At 36.9% G+C, this 12,733-nt stretch overlaps 1 pseudogene across 1 annotated transcript in view; it reads right to left on the bottom strand.

Annotated features, from left to right (window-relative positions):
• The window catches only part of LOC146394316 (cytoplasmic polyadenylation element-binding protein 4-like), a 68,056-nt pseudogene that overhangs the window by 12,611 nt on the left and 42,712 nt on the right, over window positions 1-12,733 (bottom strand). Inside the window, exon 4 of the transcript XR_014836249.1 lies at window positions 3,577-3,750. The product of XR_014836249.1 is annotated as a cytoplasmic polyadenylation element-binding protein 4-like (transcript). The remainder of the gene's footprint in view (window positions 1-3,576; window positions 3,751-12,733) is intronic.

The raw sequence follows: 12,733 nt of genomic DNA, 5'->3' as shown, positions 1-12,733 counted from the left end.
CCATATTTTCTGACCCAAGGAGATACTCCAGGCTTCCATCTTGTTCTTTCTCTGCCTTAGCCCTAGAATTAGTCCTTCCCTGCCCTAAGAAGTCCCGGATCTGTTCAGTGACAAAAGATATTTAGAAACTAAGATTTGAGTATTTCCTATACTCATTGCTAGTGGGTATTTATTATTTCTAAGTTTTCTCTGAGGACAAAGCTAGGAAACATGAATATACACAGACACACATTTATTATATATATATACATATATATTTCTGTGTTTAAGTATACACACATGTATATCTGTGTGTATCTTTATAAAAATGAGTTCATATTGATACCTGCAAGTCCATGCAACATCTCATGTTTTGTTCTAGCCTTCCCCCTTCCCATGCTTGTCAATTCCAATCTCACTGTGAGAAACCGAGCTCCCATTATCCTCAATAGGACTGCTTTCTTGCTCAGGGTAACCCATCTTTCAGCTAGCTGCCCTGGCAGTCTCCTCTACCTTCCACCTCTGCACCCGAGCCTTTGCTGCCTTGTTTTATTGGACACCATGTAAATGCTGCCGAGGCCTTTGCGCAGGTCCTTTCCATACACCCTCCCTTGGCACCCTCTTCCCCCATACCAACCCACTTCCTCAGACACCAATATCTCTGAGCCTTTTGAGGAAGGAAAAGAAAGGGCATGTGAGATAGGGATGACCCGATCATATTTTACTATTAATAGAAATGATACTAGTTATGCTGTATTACATATTGGGACAGCCAATGAGTAGACAATAGGAAAATAAATTTCCAGGGAAGTTCTGGAAAGAGTAGGTAAGCATGTGTACATAAGACTTGGGAATAGGACAGGACAGAGGAACAGCAAAGAGAGATGAGAAATATGTTCAATTTCTAGTTTGGTAGAACCGTTCTCATATCCTCCAGATTGTAAAACAGCAGTCTGTTCTGCTATGATACCTGTTTCTATGATACATGTAGCTGGTGTGAGATTAGCAAACAGGGAAATGATGTCAGTGTAACTTGAACATTATATTGGTGCACAAATGATTTTTTTTTTTGGTGTTTTCTTTTAGGGCCACAGCCGCGGCATATGGAGGTTCTCAGGCTAGAGGTCCAATCGGAACTGTAGCCGCCGCCGGCCTACACCAGAGCCACAGCAACACTGGATCCGAGCCTTGTCTGCAACCTACACCACAGCTCACGACAATGCTGAATCCTTAACCCGCTGAGTGAGGCCAGGGATTGAACCCGAAACCTCATGGATGCCAACTGGGTTTGCTAACCGCTGAGCCATGACGGGAACTCCACAAATGATTTTTTTCTAGGTGAGGTGAACTAGTATAGTGGGAGAATCACGACCTTCAGCAGGAAAGGAAAAAGCCCCCACCTTGTATGACTTGTAGGCAGGAGCCCCCTCAGTTCTATTACAAGAAAATTAAAAATGAGCACAGCAACCGAGCTTCTCCTGTCAGAGAGGTGTGTTCCCGCCTTGCTGGGCTCTTATCTCCTGAGTGTTTGCACTTCTCAGCTGCTCAAAGGGCCACTTCCATCTGGGTTGCCTCCACGGTAGCCAGCCAGAATTTCCACTCTTGGTTTTGTGCATTTTCAATATTACTTGAGGCAGCCTCTAACATGCTGAGCTACTTGCCTGAACTGTCCAAGTTATTTCCAAGGTACTAACACTCTTTTTTGTTAGTGCTTCTGGTACAAAATTCATTAGGCTCTAAGTGATCTGCCTCTAACCCCACTTTCCCCATAGACTCTGTAATTCTTAGTGCACGATTCTGCAGAACAAAATCCTTCAGGAATACATATTTCACAGTTTAGTAGAAAGGTCTGCCCACCTAAATTGCTGCTGACTTATTAACATGCTTGGTCTTAAGGATAAAGAGAGATGACTAAACACTATTTCCATTCATTTTGCTCAGTTTAAGCCACCTCCTTTGCCAAATTGGTCAAATTTACCTGTGCCTCTAAGAATTTTAGGATAATACATTTAAGATTGCCCAGTAATTTTCTGAAAAGATAAGAGACTATCCAGGCCAGGGAAGGAATTTATCTCAAGCAAAGTCAGATAAAATTCATTCTTCCCTTTTTGTATATAAGCATACAATTTACTCGTCAAAGTCCATCTGGGGTTCAGGAGTGTTAAAGATCTGACCTCCAAAGGGTCATAAAACCTAGAATTCATAATACTAAGGAAAGTGAGGATTCCAGCTAGAGAAAAGAGACAGCCACCTCCAAGAGCTTACTAGAGTGGACGACATTGTGACCAGATGTTCAGCCCAGGATGAATACTTTGAACAGAAGCTATGCCTTCTGAAGACAGGATGGAGATTGAGTCAATCTGGCCTGAAATTTCAACACAGCTTTCTCCAGGATATTTTATCATGGACAAATACAAAAAAACAAAACCCCTAAAACCCATGTTTATTTCGATCTTTGGCTATTTGAAACCATTTTTGTCTCAACTTTCCAAAAGATTGATCAGCTGAAGGAAAATATAGTGTCTCAGTATGTGTAATCTCAATCTAAGTGGGAAGTTATCAAACCTTATTATTAGACCTTATTGATTTTAATAGAAAACTCTTCTATCCTCCACAGCATTTCTTTCCATTTCCATTCAGAAAACCAAGACAAAAGAGATTAGAAAAAAAAAAAAAAGAAAGAAAGAAACAAGGGATATATGGTTGCTATATGATCTGCTTACTTTGATTTTTATCAGGGTCACTTAGAACCACAGATGAATAAAATGCTTCTGGACAACTAGAACTCACATCTTTTTGCATGACTGGCTCCTTATTCAGGTCTCAACTCAAAAGGCAAATACCATGTCCTCAAAAAGGATTTCCTTAACCACCTAATCTCAGAAGTCTCCCTTCTGAGATTCTGCTATATCACGCTGACATGTTTTCTTTTCAGTACTTATTCTCTAATATTTTCTTGCATGTTTACATGTATTTTTATCTTCCTTCTCCCACCAGAATGTAAACTCTACACAAGCAGGGGCTTTCAATCTTGTTTACTGCTGTGATCAAGCCTAAGAATAGTGCATGGCATTCAGAAAGCATGTAAATACTTGACAAGTGCAAAAATACTCACAAAATGATATAACTTTCAAGATTCCCTACAACTCTAGGCTATATTTTTCAAAAGTTCATGTTTAATCTAAGGTTTTAATCTTTAAACAATTAACTATACATTTACAGAGCACTCATAAAAGCTAGGAAATAGGAAAATGCATACTTGAATTTGGCCAAGGCAGGACACATGGACAAAAATGCAGTTAGGCTCTGTGTTTGCCCACGACAGAATCCTTGAGAACTTTCCCCAAGGACGTTTATTCTTTTTCATCTAGTCCAATCACTTCCTTCAGCTGGTTCCCAAAGTCCTGCTCCCTTTCCTTCTGTGAGCTAATCTTACATGCTGTGTTATGAAAAATAGGACAAGAGAACAATGCAATCAAAGCTGAAGACCTGGAGCCAGAAAGGACTGCTATTCTGCTAACAGTAACCATTACTTAGGTGCTACCTACTATGTGTCAGTCTGGGCACCGTGCTATATACAGGTCTTTCTAAATATACCTTCATCGATGTCAGGAGGTAATCCGCCCACGAACACCTTGCGAGAATATCGTTCCACTCTTTCTCCATTCTGGTGAGTGAAGCAGTGGGGTGAACCCAGGCCACTATGAAGAGGCTGATCCCCACGGCCATCATCCAAGAATCCATCTTCCATTGGAAACAGTGAAGACTGACCTGGAACAGAAAGCAGGAAAAAAAAAAAAAAAAAGCTAACAGAAAATGTTCCTTGCCTTTGATTATCTTACACAAGAAACAAAGAAAATGGCAGATCCAATAAACCTGCTGCTTTTACTTTTCTTATTGAACAATAAATCACTTAGATATGCTCCAGAATTTCTATCCCCTTAAAGTCCCAATTGAGTCAGGGAGAAAGTACACAGTTAAACCAAGTGCTGCTCAGCCACCCCACTGGGATTCAGAAAATTCAGCGAGGTGAAATGGAAGTACAGTAGGAGGGAGCATTCTTTTGAAAGCAGTTGGCAGCAGACTGCACCGCCTTGGCAGGGCCCCATGGCCACTGGCAACCTAGACATGCACACGAAGTATTAAACTGGACCATCAGACGCTAGATCACTTAAGTTTATTTAAAACATCATGTAATACAGCCTGCCCAATTTCCTCTAAGAATGTCCCTAAATGGAACAAGTTGATTTTTAAAGTGAGCACTCATTTTAGTTTACCTTAACTAATGGGATATCATCAAAACCCATTTAATGCTGTTATCCAACTTCATTGGCTAGTCTTAACAGAATTTAAGATTTTTAGGCATGCTAAAGATACATTTTCTTTTAGCTAAGTAATTACTAGCTGGAATAGGTGGTATCTAATTCTGAAAACAAATCATTATTATTGCTGTTAGACAGTCCTATCAGCAAAAAGACAAGCAGTGCTAATGTGGTTAATACTCTTCTCACATTTACCTGCCAGCAAAATTCAAACTTATAAACCATCAACAGAGAGCTACAAATAACTGTAGAATCTCTCAAGCACTGTTTTGTCACTTTTCAGGCTGCCAATTCACTTCCAGGTACTACATAAGGAATTTGTTAATGGATCTCACAGAAATGTACCTTAAGATGCTCTTCCTTCACTGAAACATTCCCATGTCCTTTTGTCATCACACTTGTATTCCTTTCAACTTTCATTATTAAACACATACTATATTTGCTATGAATTTACCCTATAAAAGCACAGCTCAAGTGAGTTATATAATGAAGATTAAAAAATGACTATAAAATTGGAGGTTATTTCTGGATTTTAAGTTACTTACATTTTAAAGTTAAGTTACTTAACAAACTTACTTTGTTGTAAAGACAAAACTAGTACAGGAGGCAAAAATAAAGTTTATTCAGACACCTCAAGGAAATGATTGTTCGAAATTCTCTAAAATGTCTAGAGTTTCCTCCCTCTTCCCCCTGCCAATGTTTGAAATTTTTAGGATTGCTTGTTTATATAGTTAATCACATTTTAAACCAAATGTAATATTATGCAGACTTACGAACAAATAAATAAATAAATTTAAAAAGTAGACATAAGGTATTCAAGTATAATTGAACCTCCAACATAATCAGGTATTGAGACTAGTCATACTATATTTTCTCTTTTAAAGATTCTCAATTTTGTTCTAAGAAATTCTTTTCAGAAAGGAAAAAAGGGAAAGAAATCTTCAGATATAAAGTTGAGATTAAAATTATTTCAGTTCAAATCCAAATCCTACCATTGTGACTCCTTCAAATTAGAATGTCTATAATATTAACTATAATACCAGAGAATGTGTTGATCAAAGCTATGTTTCAGTCCCCCTCCCAGTTTTCCCACAAGAGTTAGAAACTGCACAAACTTGGGTCCTCTCCAAATATAACTGACACATTCAAAAGTTAGAAACAATAATGTTACCTCTCCTTCGCCCATATGTCCTTGCTGCATGTCAAATGAGAAAAAAAAAAAAAAACCTTTCAAACATTGTCAAAAGAATCAACTGCGATTTCACCTACCAGCTTTAGAAACTGAAAAAAAAAAAAAAAAAAAGGCTTTATTCCTCATTTCCTGGTAAATATATCAAAAAATAAAGAATCTGCATGGTGAGAGGTCAAATTAATGCATTCTTTTTTTTTTTTTTTTTTTTTTAAGTTCTTCAATGACACTGTAAAAGTGTGTTGAACCTTACATGTTTTAAGGGATGCTTTCTGCTGTAACTGTCACTCAGGGTCAAAACTATAATGAAACTAAGGGAGTCTATAACCTTATCTAAACCAATGCCTACCATATTGATCTTAATTTTTTCCAGAATTTCCTGCTAACCAGCCATTCAGTAGATATTTTAATATTTACTTTTTCACTACAGAATAAAACAGCAATGTTATACTACTTCTCAATTATTCCCTAATAAAGAAAATCATAACAAATGAAAACTTTAGGCAATTTATAAACTTCCTTTTAGTCGGTTTCTTGTCCCTAATCAAATCCTCCACCATGTTCCAAATGTTGAAAAGTAAAAAGTTTAGCATATTATCACCAAGTAAGTTGCAACCAAGAAAAGAAGAAAAATAATATAATAATATGATATAACATAATATAACATTATATAATCTTAGGTAATTATTATAGGTATATACTTGAATACTCAGAAGATGGCAGTATAAACTTCAAGTCAGGAAACTTTTGAGAAAATTTCCTCCTTCAAACAAACTGGAACTTACAAGTGCAATTTGTCCAAATACCCTAATTCTATTCCAAAAACATTTCCTGAATGCCTGGTCTTGCTAGGTACTATAGATAAACAGCACATGGCCTTGACTGCATGGTACTTAAAGGCCAAAAGGCCACCTAAGCAAATAATGATAATGTAAATAACTCTTACAGCACTAGACATGTTAACTGTTAGGTGCAATGGGAGCAGCGGAGGAAGATTAAATAGTCAGAGAGGTGTGGCTTTCAGATGGACCTTGAAGGAAAAACAGAGAAAGGGCGTTGCAGACGTGGCAATGCCGCAAATAGAGGTGCTGTAATGCTCAGGGAGAGGTGTCCAGAATCAAAGCATATGGAACAAGTGAGATCTTGGCTGGAGATGAAGTTTAAACAGGAAGCTGGGATAGGTTTTCAGGTTAGAAATTACAGCACCTTTTAAGACATCATTATGTAAACTGGCCAGGGTTTGTTTGTTTGTTTGTTTGTTTGTTTTATTTATTTATTTATTTATTTATTTATTTATTTATTTATTTATTTCATTTCCCCACTGTACAGAAAGGGGATCAAGTTATCCTTACATGTATACATTACAATTACATTTTTTTCCTCACCCTTTGTTCTGTTGCAACATGAATATCTAGACAAAGTTCTCAATGCTACTCAGCAGGATCTCCTTGTAAATCTATTCTAAGTTGTGTCTGATACGCCCAAGCTCCCGATCCCTCCCACTCCCCCCGCCTTCCATCAGGCAGCCACAAGTCTTTTCTCCAAGTCCATGGCCAGGGTTTTAATTCTTAGCCCTCTAGATAAATGCTAAGTACGTATAACTCAGTTATAACTGAGTTGTAAGTATAACTACAAGTACTATGTGCATATTTTCCAAAATGAAATTGTCTCATATCAAAATAGATTTCTATCATTACTAGACATTGAATTTCACCAAAGTACTTGGGCAAAGGGATTAAAACCACATAAAATCTCCCTCAGCATTTAGGTTTTCACTTTAATGGTTCTTAAATTTGGGGTGTGGTAGAGGTATTTTCTCACTTAGTGAACCTGACAGAGGTTAGAAAGACAGAGATATCACAAAAGTAGAGGCTTGTTTAAGAACATTCTATTCACACAACTGCTTTAAAGATAAGCGAGTTTGGGGAAATGAATGATTTGAAAATCTTGGTTCTGTCAATCTTAAAAAGTAGATGGCTGCTACTTGGATTTCTGAGAAAAGAGATATTTGAAAAGAGTAGGCTTTCAAGAGCTACAAATTAAAACTCTCATAGCTTCTACTATTTCAAAAATATCTACAGTTTCAAGAACAGCAAAGGCTACGGATCAAAAGCAAAAATCCAGTGCTCTCAAAGTCTCCAAATATGTACTTTCAAACTTCAATTCTGCACCACAAAATTAAGTTGGTTGATATAAAAGAATTCATGATTAAATTCTGAGATGAAATTCTAAAAACTATTTAGAAATAGTGTCCCATATTTATGGAAAATATGTTATGAGTATAATGCTTATAACTACAAAAACTGCCAAATCAAATAGGAAAATTATATAAATCAGTACCCCAAAATAACAATGACATTCTGGAGCACAGAAAATGAGAATGTTTAAATTTTTGATTTCCACTTATTATAATGCTATTAATGCTATACACTATTTTATGTAGTGTTTTTTGTTTGTTTGTTTTTGTTTTTTTGTCTTTTAGGGCCGTACTCATGGCATGTGGAGGTTCCCAGGCCAGGGGTCTAATTGGAGCTACAGCTGCTGGCCTTCGCCAGAGCCACAGCAATGCCAACACACCACCTACACCACAGCTCACGGCAACGCCAGATCCTTAACCCACTGGACGAGGCCAGGGATTGAACCCGAAACCTTACGTTTCCTAGTTGGATTCATTTCCACTGCGCCACAATGGGAACTCCTTACGTAGATTTTGACGTATAACATACACACAGGAAAGTACAGAAATCATAAGTGTACAGTTCAATGAATTTTCCATAATGTGAACACACTTATGTAACCAGAACTCGGCTATTAACAGAATGTTAAGTAGTGCCACTTCATCTATGTATGAAAGAGGTACTAAGCACCTTTCTCTCATCTATTTCCAATTACACTTGGTATAAACATATTATGCCAAAATACTTATAACACAGACCTTCACCACTTTCCTGAGTAAAATGTCAGACAGGTTTCCAATCTCATGATTATCAAGCACTGCATACTATTTGATATTTTTCAAACACCTGAGGAAGTGGCAAGTAAAAAAAAAATCATTTAAGATATGTTTAAAGAAATCTACGTTTTGGAAAACTTCTGGCTAAGTCAGCCAAAATAAACTCTACTCAGAATTTTCCTTTAATTACCAAAGAGTATACACTGTTAAAAGTTCTTAAAAAAATGCATGTTACTACCAAATAAAAATCTTCTAGTTGCCATCAGAGTTGAAATGAATACTATTTATATGTTTATCTTTTATATTCATTATTTAGTTTTAATTTATAAAGTGTTCAATATTTAATGTTCACTACTAAAATGATTCAAGAATGTTCTTAATGGGCTAGAAACAGTATGGCTATAAATTTTTCTAACTTCTGGAGGCATGTTACTGATGGATTGATAAATACTTTATTTCCAAAATGTCTTTACCAGATTGCTTACAAATGCCCTATATTCTGATCCAGTTCCTGCTGGTAAAACATCCCATGTTTGGGGTGCTAGACTTGCGAAGAAGGTACAGAAAGATAGATCTTTTTCAATATATATTATATTTATATATATGTAATATATACATTTCATTATTAAAATGAAACTATTACATATCTCTTAAAAGTATCCTTTTCTCATTTGTTGTAACATTTGTTAGTCACAAAAGAAACAAAGTATCCATAATCATGATATATTTCTAAGAAAAATCACAGCCTTTAAAAAATATGGCACATATTCATGTGCTGTTACTAAAGCTCTCTAAAATGTAGTTTGCATGAGGTACCTAACTGTGTACTGTATGGTTCTTATTGAGTGAATTAAAAAATAAAGAAAATACAAATAACTATGTGGGAATATACATGAATATTTGTTCTAGAAACAAAATAAGAATCTTTGGGGGCAGGAACTGGGATTGGGGAAAAAAGAATGATCCCACTGCTTGTTTTATTTATTTTTTTGGTACTATTTATATTTATTACTATTGTGTGCACAATATTCCTTTATTTGTTCACGGACCCTTTTCTTCTTGGTATTTATATATTAAAAATAAACAAATGATACATGAAAGAAAAGCAACCTTTCCTACATGAGGGCCTTTAATCAATTCTGTAAAGAACAGGATTTAGGCCACGAGGAATAAATTGTGCCTAGCTTTTAGTGGGCAATGAAAGACTGATCCTGCTCATGCTACCTCAGGCTCTCCATCTCATTGCCTCCATGTGGAAAAGGCAGATAGCAACACTACTTGAAAAAGGGGAGAGGGGTGAGGGTTCAAACTAAAAGATGTTATCTAATAACTGATTTTTCCAGTAGGACTCCCCAAAATACACAGTCAAATTAGTAAGTTAGTAAGTCAGTTAAAAAGACATGAATCAAAGGCTGGAAGCTAAAAGGAATTAAACTGTCAGCAAAAGAATAAAGGTGGTATAACCAAACAGCAGACAATCATCACAAAGACCAAGATATACAATTCAACGAAGATGCAAAGAATCATTTTAAATGATTTTATAAATCACCTCCTAATTTATTAATGGGGTCATTGTCACGGAATTATTTTAGATGTATGCTTAGCAGAATTCTTCATGTCACATTGTGTTTATACTAGCTTGTTGGTAAGATATAAAGAATGTTGGTAAGATATAACAAATATATGAGAGCTACCTTACAGAAGGGTAGAAAATGAATTTAACTCTAATTTCTGTATATCTCTAGCCCCCATTTCTTATTTATAAAAATAGAGAAATGAAGAGAGAATAACAAAAGATACTACATGTATGGAGTTCTGGTCGTGGCTCAGTGGAAAACGAATCTGACTAGTAACCATGAGGACGCAGGTTTGATCCCTGACCCCTCTCAGAGGGTTTGATCCAGCGTTGCCATGAGCTGTGGTTATAGGTCAAAGACGAGGGGGCTCGGATCTGGCATTGCTGTGGCCGTGGCGTAGGCCAGAGGCTACAGCTTCAATTCAGCCCCTGGCCTGGGAACCCCCATATGCCTTAGGTGCGCCCAACTCCCCTTCCCGAAAAAGCAAACAAAACAAAACAAAACAAAAGATACTACATGTATGTATGATGGTTAGACAGCCATAGGCTCAGTAAATAATAATTTTCTCCCTTCCTCAAGAGTGAACTCATATGTATATTCTTAGGTTGGTCTTCAACAGTTACTTTCAGCTTTTCATTACTATTCCAAAGCTAATGACTGTAGAGCACTTTACCACTTACAGTATGTCTGCATATTATCTTTTTCATGAAGGGATCTTTCAACTCGTTCCTTACTGTAGTAACTAGAACCATATTACATACATTTTCAGTAAGAAACTATAATCTACATTTCTCTTGGGTAAATTATACCCTCCTTTTCATAGATATCTGTCCCCACCCCGCCTTAAGCAAACAATCTTCTCTCTTTCTTTACAAAGAACTATAATTAAGAGATGTTGCTCCCTGCTACCCTTTAAAAGATCTCTTACTAATCTCCTCTTCTGGGACAGCAAATATTTTAGCTGATGCCTCTAAGTGAAAGACATCCGTACAGGATAGGACATACATACATGCATCTGTTAAAACATAATATATTTTACGGTTATGTAACATTCCCTGTCACAAGGTTTATTTTTGAAGCAGCTAATCCTAAGGGCTAAAGCAGTGAAATGAGAGGTTGGGGAAAAAAATACCATGCACAAAATACCGTGCACAAGCACTTTTTATACAGAGGTGGTGGCTGAATGTTAGTTTTTTGGGGCAAAACAAAGCTTCAAGTCAGGTAAAAGGAAAGTTAATCATTTAATCTGATGTTTGTTTCAGAGCTAAACCAAGACACACCAGAGGAATATGAGGTAAAGCCTGGCCTATGTTCAGCATTCCTTTCTGACTTAGCTGAGAAACGGAGTGCGTTGCAGGCTTGCTTTTCATAAGCATAAACTAGATATTCTAACTATAGTCCTACTACATAAAATTAACTAGGAAAAGGTAACTGTTATGGGACGAATAGTGTTCCTTCCGCAAAATTCATAAGCTGAAGTCCTGACCCCTAGAACCTCAGAATGTGACTATTTGAAATAAGGTCTTTAAAGAGGTGATTACAGTTAAACGAGGTCACTGGAGTTGGCCTGGATCCAATATGACTGTGTCCTTATAAGAGATTAGAACACAGACATGCACAGAGGGGAAAAGACAGCTATCTATAAGCCAAGGAGAGAGGCCTCAGAAGGAATCGACCCTGCTGACACCCTTGATCTCAGAATTTCAGCCTCCAAGACTGGAAATAAATTTCTGTTTAAGCCACAGTCGATGGTACTTGTTATGGCAGTCCTAGCAAGCTAATACAGTATCCTAAGGTAGCTAGAAAGTTTTTTTTTTTTTGTTTGTTTGTTTTTTTGTCTTTTTGTTGTTGTTGTTGCTATTTCTTGGGCCGCTCCCGCGGCATATGGAGGTTCCCAGGCTAGGGGTCGAATCGGAGCTGTAGCCACCAGCCTACGCCAGAGCCACAGCAACACGGGATCCGAGCTGCGTACGCCGGATCGTTAACCCACTGAGCAAGGGCAGGGACCGAACCCGCAACCTCATGGTTCCTAGTCGGATTCGTTAACCACTGCGCCACGACGGGAACTCCCGAAAGTTTGTTTTTTTAAAACCTTTAAAATCCAAGGATTTTCCCCAAGAATGCCCCTCAAAACATCTCTACAACTAATAACAAAGCAACAATTTCCTAGAATAAGCAATTGTTACTTATTGAATTATACTGGCAAGGCCTTTTAAAAGTCATGAGTGGAACATGAATATAACTGCATAGTATGAAAACTGACGACTGAGCACACACAAGGGGAAGAAAGAAAGCAGTCTGATCCATTGGATAAATAAGCCCTTTTTATATTTATAAAATACAAATTCCAATATTATAGACTGTTGAAGCTAGAGAAACTACTTTGAATCTTTCTTCTTTTTGTTTATTTAGGATTTTAAATTCCCACTTCTTTCCAGAAAGCTCTGAAATTGCTTGAAAATTTCAAAACAGGTTATACAATAAAAATCATATCAAATTCAAATGTGCACGCGAGAAAGAGAGGAAACGGCTCTTTTATATTTTTATTCAAACAAAACAAAATGGTTTTCAATTCAACAGAGGCTTGGAAGAAAAAGCTCTGAAAATTATAGTTGAAGCAAAATAGGGTAGCTAATTAATCACCTTTCTGAAGGTTTTTACAAGCTTGAATAGACTATTGATAATGAACAGGAAAGAAAGCTCCTGGAAAGCT

Source organism: Sus scrofa, unplaced genomic scaffold (genome assembly GCF_054392235.1).
Source record: "Sus scrofa isolate SSC_HxYL_T2T_F1_AM1 unplaced genomic scaffold, Sscrofa_HxYL_maternal_Yorkshire_Landrace_v2.0 dam_40, whole genome shotgun sequence".
Lineage (NCBI taxonomy): Eukaryota > Metazoa > Chordata > Mammalia > Artiodactyla > Suidae > Sus > Sus scrofa.
This window is presented reverse-complemented; position numbering and strand designations above follow the sequence as displayed.